Here is an 11,045-nt window from a genome sequence, read left to right as displayed (position 1 = left end):
ACTTACAATAGAGAAAATCAAAAAAATCATGAAATGCTTAGATTTTCATATCATGCTTCACGAAATCGTTCCAACTTTCATCTCTAAGCACAGATACGAATTTTTGACTACCCATGTGGAATAACCAGATCAGATACAGATAATGGCAATTTACTCAAACACATTTTTGACTTGCCAAACCATGGTACGATCTATGATCATGGACCAACCACAGCGGTCCTATCAAATATTTTATAACCACGACAGTACTTACCCAAAGGTGACTCCTAATAGATATTTGCGTCATCACCCTTGTCAGAGGGTACGTCGTTATCCACATGGAGCAGTTCTCTCACATCTTTCCAAACGAGATGGGAGAGGGGAAAGCAGACCCTCATAGATAAAAAGTCTAACGAGATATTTGATACATTATGCATATTAATACATATACATAAATTTTTCAGACCATTCAAGCTCATTGCTCTTTTCTTTCTTTCTCTTTTCTTTTTTTTTTTTTGTTACATTTTTCAGGTAAATATCACCAGATTCATATTATTTAATATTCAAATCATCAAGTACCTATAAAATCACATATCATGCTTGAAATCAAGAATAAATCATTTTATTAGAACTAGTAAACATGGAACATGCAAAACACAAACACTAACTTCATAATTTTAATTTTCTAAAAATATTCTTTAAGATATTTAATGAAATATTAAACTTTTTACTGAAATCTCGAAGTTTTCCTACACCGTTCTTTCTCTTCTTTTCTCCTTCCCTCTTTAAATCACTCCATCTCTCTCTAAATTCTTGGAAAATGGAAGAATGAAATGGAAGTGATGAGGAAAAGGAAGAAAATGGTCCCTATTTATAGAAAATAGAGACCGTTGGATTTGCACCAAGTGGCGAAATATGGTGAAGAGAGAGAATTTTGAATGGAAGATAATCAATTTGACGCGACATGACGGCAACGTAAAAAACAAAGGAAATATTCCTCCATTGGCGGTGGCTCACCACCCAAAGCAGTGGCACACCACCCAAGGTGATGCACGATGCCCAAGGGGGCAGCGACTCACTGCCAAAGGTGGCAATGTGCCTCACCTAGGTCGATCGTGCACTGCATGCCTAGCCTGCAGGCACCAGCCTACCCTGTCGCGCGCTGCAGGCTCAGCCTGCAGGTACTGCGGCCAACCCTGCCGCTCGCTGCAGGAACTAGCCTACCCTATAGGCACCAGCCTACCCTGCCGCGCACTGCAAGCCCAGCCTGCAGGCACCGGCCTACCCTGCCGCGCACAGGAGCTAGCTTGCGCGTGCGCAGGCCTATCCGTGCAAGCCCACTGCGCGGACAGTGCACACATAATGCGTGACGCCTGACCCTGTCCACACGTGGATTGGCCTGTCTGCGCGTGACAAGACGCACACACACAGGACTAGCCCCACACCCTGGGCGAATGGGATGTGCGCGCTGTCGCGCGTGCACGCTCGCGCACAGCGCGTGGTGCCCGCGTGGGCGAGCCTCTCCCCCAGGTGTTTTCCCGCTAGATTTCTCCCCTTTTTTCATTTTCTCCTAAAAATTATTTTTTTAATAAAAATACTTACAAAGTATAAAATAATAGAATCAGCATAAAATTAAAATTATGAATTTAAAACATGAATTACTATATAAACCTGTGAAATAAATTTAAATGAGTTTAGGTAGCTTTAAGGTTCGAATAAATAGAGATTTTTTTAATACAAATTTTGTGCAGTGGCAAGTGGAGTGTTACATTTATCTTATGGAGTTATGATTTGCCAAGTAAAAAAATATGCAAAGGCTAAATTTCCTTAGTTGGTATCCCGTGAAGGACTAAAAAAAATCGACACATGCCATATTTGATGGCATGAGAACTCATGACCACCGCTCATTAAAAATTTGAGTGTAAAAGTTAAAAGAGAAGTTCTCTGTAATTTTTAGGTGGCCTCATTTAAACATCTAATCATTGACTTGCACATTGAAGCTTATGTTAGCATATGACCTCATTAACTATTGCATTTCACAAACAAAAAGTTGGCAATTACCTAAAGCTCCTTGAAATTGTAATTTGCTAAACATTTTTTGTACGATTTTTATTTTTTTAATTATATCTTTTTTTTATTTTTTAATTTTGACGAATTCACTTAAAAAAATAGTTTAAATAGAAAATTATTTATGCATAATTAACTTTTTTTTAATCTTAGTTTTTATTAAATATATCATAATTAATTACTATCAATACAGTGAGATTTTGATTAAGATCATTGCACTCTCCTTAAAATTTATTAGCTCAAATATTACTAATAATATATAGTTGTAGTGCCCGGACCGAGAAGGAAAAAAAAAAAAAAAAAAAAAAAGCCACGTCGGCAGCCACGTCAGCAGTCCCGCCCAACCGGGGCCTGCCACGTGGCAAAACCACGTCGCTCCGGAACGGGCCACGTTGGCGATCCGCGTGGGCGCGATCGGACGGCCCAGATCAATCGCGCGATCGGACTGCCCAAATACAATCGCACGGACGGCCCAGATTCAATCAAAAACGAACGGCCCAGATTAAAACAAAATGGACGGCTGAGATCAAAAGGCAAGGGGTTATAAATAGAACCCCCACACCAGACCACAAACCCTAGCCGCCTGCCGCTCGCCGGAGAAGACGAACCAGAGGCCGACCGCCGCCACCCGCCGCCGCACCGGGGAAATTTCCGACCGCCGATCGAGGTAAATTTCATACCCCCGACTCGTTTTTCCACGCTGATTCCTCCTGTGGCCAAATCGAAGCCAAAATCCCGGCCAAACGGCCGGAATACGCGGCCGAAGACCAGCGGCGCCGCCGCGCCCCCTCTCGGTTTTTGCCTCCGACGAGGCCCTTCCCGGCCTCCGTTTGATGCAATTTTTATATCACCGTGATCACCATTCTTTTCTCTACAGGTTGACCGGAGCCGAATCACCAAACCACGAACCTCGCCGGAGAGCCGCCGCACCCGAGAGCGCCGCCGCCGGTAAGCTCCGCTTCTCCGTGATTTTTTGGCCCCCCGAGGGCCCTAGGGTTGTTTTCTCGCAGGGACCGATGCGAGTGTGGCCGAATTCGGCCGGAAACGGCCGAAAACAGCCAACCCGAGGCGAATCGCCGCCGCTTGCGGCGGCGCCGTCGCCGGAGCACGGCGGAGCCGCCGTGCCGGAGTTGCGATATTGGCTAAAAAGGGGCCCTGAGCCTAATTTGAGATTTTTTGGAACACGTGCAGGTACCGTTAGTGTGTTTCAGTTCCCCGAAAAAAAATTCAGGAAAAATTAGGGACGGCCTGTAGGCGCACTGTGAATCGTATTCGGATCCCGAAAATAAGTAAGGACCCCTCACCCTATTTCCTATCACGGTATTAAAGTTCAAAATGATAAAACGGTATTTCTTGAATTAACGCATGTGTGAAATTGCTTAAGGTTGCTAATGGAGCCCGAGTCTAGTGTGATTGATGATTTACTGTTATTTGGCCTGTTTTACAGCTTTAAATGCATTATGAGGTTTGATGTGTTCATTTTATAGTTTCAAGTGCATATATTACTGTTTTATTAATTATGGGTTGAATGACTGAAGAACTGATACTGTATGTTGTCTGTTTGGCATGAATTACGATTTGCTTGTTTAAATGTGAATTGATGATGCTTATTGAGGAAAAGGAAAATGAAAGATTGTGTAGACTGATAATTGTATGATGGGGTCAGCCTGACTAGATATCCTGGGAGATGGTGGACGGATCGGGTCCGTAGGGAACCCTACCGGGATTGTGGTCTCACATGCCGGACGGGGTATGGAGATCTTATGGTTTTGGCGCCCATACCGGACGGGGTATGGGGACGGCCCGTTTCACCCTCATACCGGACGGGGTATTGAGGTTTATGGTTTTGGCGCCCATACCGGACGGGGTATGGGGGACGGCCCTGGAAACTGATTATGAATGTTAAAGGTTAACGGGTAGCGGACCCCTAGGGACCTCCATGGATACTAGTAGGCTGGTAAATGAGAAAAGGATATGTGATATAATGATTGAATTACAAAATGCGTGATAAGTGCTATGTTTTACAGCTTATATTAATCCATGATTTTGATAATGTTATTGTTTTCTTATATTGTTTCATGAATTCCACCGAGGTAAGTGGATGGTAAAGGTTTTATCATGAATAAAAGGATTTGTTGTAAATCATGCTCCATTGGTCTTTTGTGTTTTTCTACCCACCTTTACCTCCGTGACGGTGAGATATCGTGATGTTCTTACTGGGCTAGTGTAGCTCACTCCTTATTTAACAATTTCAGATCAGGAAGACATGGTTCCCGAGCCCGTTCCGCAGGAGGACGACGAAGGGGATGCCTAGAGATTCTGTAGTCATACTCATAGTTTTATTTTCGAGTTTCTCTTTTAGTTAGTTTAATCTTTTATATTTTAAGTACGTTTTTGATTTTCGTGTAAGGGATGTTAACTGAAATTTTGATCTCGCTTCCGCATTTTATGTGTTTAAATACTCATTTCATTTTAACAATTTCCGGGGCTGTTACAATAATTCTCCACTTTGTTAATATATTATAAGTTATTGTTATAGTATATTTTTCTTGTTAAACTAGCTTCTAAAATTGGTTTAATATGAAAATAGGTTAAATAAAAATTTACATAATCAATAATAAATTTTGAAGTAAGAAATTAATTAGACAACATGCAGCAATTGAACTTTTAATTAAAAATTTTAACATATTCATTATATTTAATTTAAAATAAATTATTAAATTATTCTCCAGATTTGAAATTTATTATAATTTAATATATAATATATTTTTTTTGTTATAACTTAATTTTCAACCTTTATTATTTTTTCTAAATGTTTAATTTATTTTTATTTTTTAATAAAAAAAAATACAATGATTAGATCAAATTTTTATATTTGAAAAAATAAGTTTAATTAATTAATTAATTAAATTATAAATTAATAACAATAAAAATAGGTTTATTATTATTAATCTATAATATATTAATTTAATTAACTAGTTTAAAGTTGTTTTCTTTAATTTATTTTTAAAATATTTAAATACGGTGTATCTATTTTAACTTTTTCAGTTAAAAATAATAAAATTTTGATGTTTGAAATAAAAAAAAAAAATCAGAAACTGATTTTAATAATTTGTCCTAAATATTTTCACTTTATTCTCTCACAAATATATATATTCAAAGTACATTATTGTTGCACTATTTTTTTTTGGAGGGGGAGGAGGGGGGGGTTTGGGGGTTTAGAGTAAAAACATATCTACTTAATTTTTGTGTAGTAAAATTAATTTTTTTAAGCTAATGCATTTATTAATACCCCATTATTTGATCTCTATATAAAGCCAAGTTTATAATATTAATTATAATTAATATAATTATGCTTAACCAATAGACTTTCAACTAGTAGTTATACATATTTGTAATTAAATTAGAAATTAAAGTTTCGAGTCTTGATTAATGTAAAATTAAATCATATATTACATTGTACCAAAAAAGATTATAAACAATAACATATTATTTTAGACAGTAACAAATTTTAAATTTAAATATTAATTTTTAACAGTAAGACGTTTTTTTAAAAAAATAATTTAATTATTAAGGCAACAATAATTTAGCTATGACAATCTTAAAAAATTTAAATTTAGTTAGTAATCAATAACACTTACTAAAGCTGTTGTAACATCCAGTATAAATGAACGTTTAACTTTCGGGTGTTTTGTAAGAAGTTTTAGTTAATTCAGGGGCCTTCTGCAAATTTAAAAGGGCTTAGGGACTTAGCAAAGAAAATTTCAAAATCACCAGATCTAACGGTACAAAATCCATTCCACCCAATTATAAATACTTTGCATCTGCTGAATTCAAACTGGGGGGAGAGAGAATGGAGCGGCTGAAAGGAAGTAGAGGGAGGAAAGTTCTGGAAGCGGTGAGGTCGACGAGAGAGGAGTGAACAGAACAAGTGCGAAGGCTTGGAGAGAAGGAATCTGCGGCGGGCTACAGCATCGCCGAGGGGGAGATTCGAAGGAGGATCGCCACTGCTAGCGAACACGCATCCAGAAGCAGGAGGTAAGATAAATTTGAACTTCAAACCTCGAATTTGAGATTCATACGAAATGATGATTGGGAGCTGAATTATAAGATCAATTCGATCTTGGAACCCGAATATGAAATGGTTGCGTTTAGATTCCCGCATTGTGATATTATGGTTAAATTATAGATTCATGAAGTATGATGTCTGCAAAATTTGATGCTGTCAGTTCGAATTATGTTGATTTATGTAGTTTGTAATCCAAAATGATGAGAGTATTGGATAGGAAAATGAATGGCATGAAGCCCTTGAGAGACGTAGAAATGTTTGGTGATCTGGAGCGTTATAGACATGTACACCGACCAAAATTTACTGCTTACTGGTTCAGTGTCGATATGAAGCTTAGTGACTATTTAAGGGAGCTAACAGGTCAGTCAAACCGAGTGGAAGAAAAGGGACTGGGTGGGGTGGGTTCATAATATAATGCAGAAGGATTTTTGTTGGAGAAAGTAGTTTTGGGTAGTTGAAAACTATGTTGAACGACGTCAGGAAGTGTAGAAATGTGGGATGGGAGTAAGGTCATGAGATCAGATTTGGAGACTAGGTGACAATATGTTAAGAGGATTTGGGAGGATGATGTAAAGTTTGGATGAGGATGTAGGGAGTGGTGGTTTATTGTTCTGGAAATAGACACAGCAGGGGTGAGTAAGGAGTGAGTAGGGGAGAGGGGGATCTGAGAGAAGAAGTGAGCTGATGGGAATGCAGAGACTGAGGTCAGAAAATATAAAAAAGAATAATAGAGTAAAAGGCTGGGACACGTCGAGCGGCCAAGGGTGATCAAGGGATAGGTGTTGGAATTTATTGGCAATGGGACTGTAATGGCTGAACAGAAATATGTATATGGCATGTAATGATTTTATTTCGTGCACATGCAAGTGTAAGTGGGGGGCCACTAAGTGAAAATGTATATTGTAGATAGTACTGCTCTCATTTTTCAGCTTGCAATTCTTTTATTTCTTTTCCGTTACAGTTCTTCATTTTCTGTTTTGCAGCTGGTTGTTTGTTAAATTGTTTTAATATTTTTTTTAGCACATTTTTTACTATGGAATTTTCTTTACCGTGTATAAATAACAGCTAATCTTGTATATTTAAAATAGAGAGAAATACAGTACATTCTGAGGAACTCTCTCAAATTTTCTTGGCTCATTGTGTTCATGGTATCAGAGCACAAGCGATCCAATTAATTTTTTTTAGAAAAGAATGGGAGAGAATACCAGAACTATTGAAGTTGTTGAAGGAAGTAATGGAGCAAGTAATCAAGGAAGCAACCAAGGAAGCAGATCAAGCAGCAGGAACAATTTTCTGGCATGGAGTAAATCCAAAAAGATAGCTTTAGGAGTTAAGAACAAACTAAGATTTATAGATGGGAAGTGTGTAAGGCCAGAAGCGGATTCTGGAGAGATAGAAAGATGGAATAGGGTGGACTTTATGGTTCAATCTTGAATATTGAGTGCTATTGCTGAAGATATTGTTGATGCTTTTTTATACGTTGACACTGCTAGGGAACGGTCGCAGGAAATTAAAGAGAGGTTTGGGGAACGCGATGGTTCATTGTTGTACCATTTGCAGAGAGAGATAACATCTATCTCTCAAGGAAATCAAACTGTAGTACAGTACTACACTAAGTTCAAGAGGCTGTAGGATGAACTGTAGTGTTTGAGGCCACCACCTCGGTGCCAGTGTGGAGCAGTAAAATAAATGATTGAGTATGATTCATCCCCATAAACTAGTGCGATTTTTAATGGGTCTTAACGATGCTTATGATCATGTTAGAAAGCAGATTTTGGTGCTAGAACCATTGCCTGCAGTTAATAAGGCATAGTCGATGATGCTGAGGGTAGAGAAACAAAGGAAGGTGCAGACCGTTTACTCTGAAGGTACAGAAAACATGGCAATGCTTGCAGTGGGCCAAGGAAATAGAAGGTTTAGAACAAATGCATGAAATACAGGAAAGGACAAAGGTGGACAGAAGAGAATTGATAAGTCCAATCTTCGCTGCACACATTTTAATTTCACTAGACATACCAGATATACCTATTTCAAAATATATGGAATACCAGATTGGTATAAAGATCTTATGAAGGGGAGAAACAAACAAGGCCAGAAACATGTTTCAAATATGGTGGACTCAGAAGTTGAAGCTGAGCCAAAGAAAGAGAATCCACTGCCAGGGGACTTGAACAATAGAATTCATGACATGATCCAGCAAGAACTAAGTAAGTTAGCTAAAGGAAAGGGGTAGCAGACCCAACTGTAGTGAATATGGCATATTTTAACGACTTTGCAGGTATGTCTACGCTTCATTTTGCTTTTAGTATACTCAGTGTATTAGACTCTGGTAGCTGGATTGTGGATTCAGGAACCTCAAATCATATGTGTAACGATTTTTCTCTCCTACAAACACCAAACAACGTTCAATCTATTACTCCTGTTTACCTACTTGATGGATCAATCAGAATGGTTCATCACATAGGAGATGTTTCCATTACAAAAAGAGTCCTCACCTCCACTTTGCATATTCTAAACTTTCAATATAACTTTTTATCAGTAAATAAGCTTTCTAAAACTTCCTTTATCAAATTTTTTTCTATTCTAACTTTTGCCTTTTACAGGACTTACAAACTGAAGAGATTCTAGCTGTTGGCAAGGTGATTGGAAGGCTGTATATTCTAGATTCAAGTAGCTCACAGCCTGATTTGATTAAGTTTCATACCAGTAGATTCACCTGGACTTTTTTACTTGCTCACAAGACTCAGACCACTCACACTTTAAAGAATTCATTGAAACTCAATTTTCAACCACCATTCAAACAATTAGATTAGACGATGGATTGAAATTCACTAATCAAGAGTGTCAAAGCCTTTTCTCTTATTAAGGAATCCTCCATCAGAGATCAACTCCTTATACTCCCCAATAGAATGAGGTAGTAGAAAGGAAACATAACATATTCTCCAAATAGCCAGAACCTTATTATTCCAATCTCATTTACTTAGACATTTTTGGGGAGAGGCCATTTTGTTTGCCACATATATCATAAACAGATTACCTAGTGCCCTTTTAGATTGGAAAACAACCTTTGAAATCTTTTATGGTCATTCTTCTTCTTATGACAATTTTAGATGCTTTGGCTGCCTTTGCTATGTGACAAACACCATACCACATAAAGACAAATTGGATCATAGAGTCATAATATGCATCTTTCTGGGGTTTAATGTTGGCCAGAAAGTATATAAAGTGTGTGACCTCCAATCACATAAGATCCTTGTTTTTAGGGACATTGTTTTTTATGAGAATGCATATCCATATCAACCATTGTTAGCTATTATGCCATTACCTATTGTTTCACCTTTTGATGATCAAGAATTTCATACTCTTTTACCAGATTCCAGAAACACTCTACTTGATTCGTCTACTACACACAATGATCTTGATATTGCTAATGATCATTCTTTTGTTAATGTTATGGAACCTTTACCTACCCTAGATCAGCAGATAAAAAGAAGCATTAGAACTAAATAGAAGCCTACTTAGCTGCAAGATTTCGTTTCTACAGTAGTTCAATCATCTTGTCCATCATCTGCGGTCACTTCAATTTCCAGTGTGCCGGTAAGTTCACCATACCCTATAAATACTTTCCCATACTCTACATCACATTATTTCAATAATCGTTACATATCTTTTTTAGCTAATGTTTCCATGATTACAGAACCTAGTTCTTATAGTCAGACGTGTACTAATTCAAAATGGGTAGAGGCAATAGAGACTGAAATGGTTGCACTTGAACACAACAAAACTTGGGTTATAACAGATTTGCCAGCAGGAAAACATGCCATAGGGTGCAAGTGGGTGTATAAGGTGAAGTACTTGCCTGATGGCAATGTTGAACGTTTCAAAGCCAGATGGGTTGCCAAAGGGTATAACTAGATTGAAAGCATTGATTACTATGATTCCTTTCCACCAGTGCCAAAGTAGTTACAATACGTTTATTTCTAGCTTTGGCAAGTGCTAATAGTTGGTCCATGTTCCAGCTAACCATCAATAATGTGTTCCTTCATGGAACTTTAAAAGAAGAAGTCTATATTCAACTTACAGAGGGATATACCAAGGCCAAAAAGGGACAGGTTTGCAAATTGATTAAATCTCTGTATGACGTAAAGCAAGCCTCAAGAGAATGGAACCAAGAATTTTGTGATCAATTGCAGCATTGTGGTTTTACTCAATCTGAACATGATCATTGCTTATTTACTAAAGGTGCAGAAAGCAAATTTGTGGTTTTGATTGTGTATGTAGATGATGTGTTTCTCACGGGCAATAATGAACTTAGTATTACACACATCAAGCAATTCTTGGATAATCAGTTTACTACTAAAGATTTTGTGATCAATTGTAGCAATGTGGTTTTACTCAATCTGAACATGATCATTGTTTATTTACTAAAGGTGCAGGAAGCAAATTTGTGGCTTTGATTGTGTATGTAGATGATGTGTTTCTCATGGGCAATGATGAACTTGATATTACACACATCAAGCAATTCTTGGATAATCAATTTACTATCAAAGATCTTGGGCAAGTAAGGTATTTCTTGGGCATTGAAATAGCCAGGTCTTATGAGGGATTGTATTTGAATCAACAAAAGTATGTACTTGATATTCTTCATGATGTTAGTTTACTTGGCATAAAACCAGCTAAGACTCCTTTAGGGAAGAGTCAAGTTTTGCAGGCAGATGATGGTGATCCTTTTCCAAAACTAAATAGATTTCGAAGGTTAATTGGACGTCTCGTTTATCTCAATATTACTAGACCAGATATAACTTATGAAGTTCAATAGTTAAGTCAATATGTTAATGTTCCGTGCACTTCTCACTAGAATGCTGCACTTCATGTACTCAAATATCTCAAGGCAACTCCATCCAAGGGACTTTTCTTCCCATCACAAATT

At 37.7% G+C, this 11,045-nt stretch overlaps 1 long non-coding RNA gene across 4 annotated transcripts; it reads left to right on the top strand.

The window, feature by feature from the left end:
• Positions 1-5,776: 5,776 nt before the first annotated feature.
• LOC148239658 (uncharacterized) lies at positions 5,777-10,583 on the top strand. Of its 4 annotated transcripts, XR_015816670.1 has the most exons (3): positions 5,868-6,084; positions 7,204-8,393; positions 8,719-10,583. It is a non-coding gene; the product is annotated as an uncharacterized LOC148239658 (long non-coding RNA). The 4 variants fall into 4 exon arrangements; XR_015816671.1 differs by lacking the exon at positions 7,204-8,393 and having other exon boundaries at positions 5,777-6,084; XR_015816669.1 differs by having other exon boundaries at positions 5,777-6,084; positions 7,271-10,583.
• Positions 10,584-11,045: the final 462 nt, after the last annotated feature.

The sequence above is a fragment of the Carica papaya genome, unplaced genomic scaffold, assembly GCF_054855325.1.
Source record: "Carica papaya isolate Zhongbai unplaced genomic scaffold, ASM5485532v1 h2tg000035l, whole genome shotgun sequence".
NCBI lineage: Eukaryota > Viridiplantae > Streptophyta > Magnoliopsida > Brassicales > Caricaceae > Carica > Carica papaya.
This window is presented reverse-complemented; position numbering and strand designations above follow the sequence as displayed.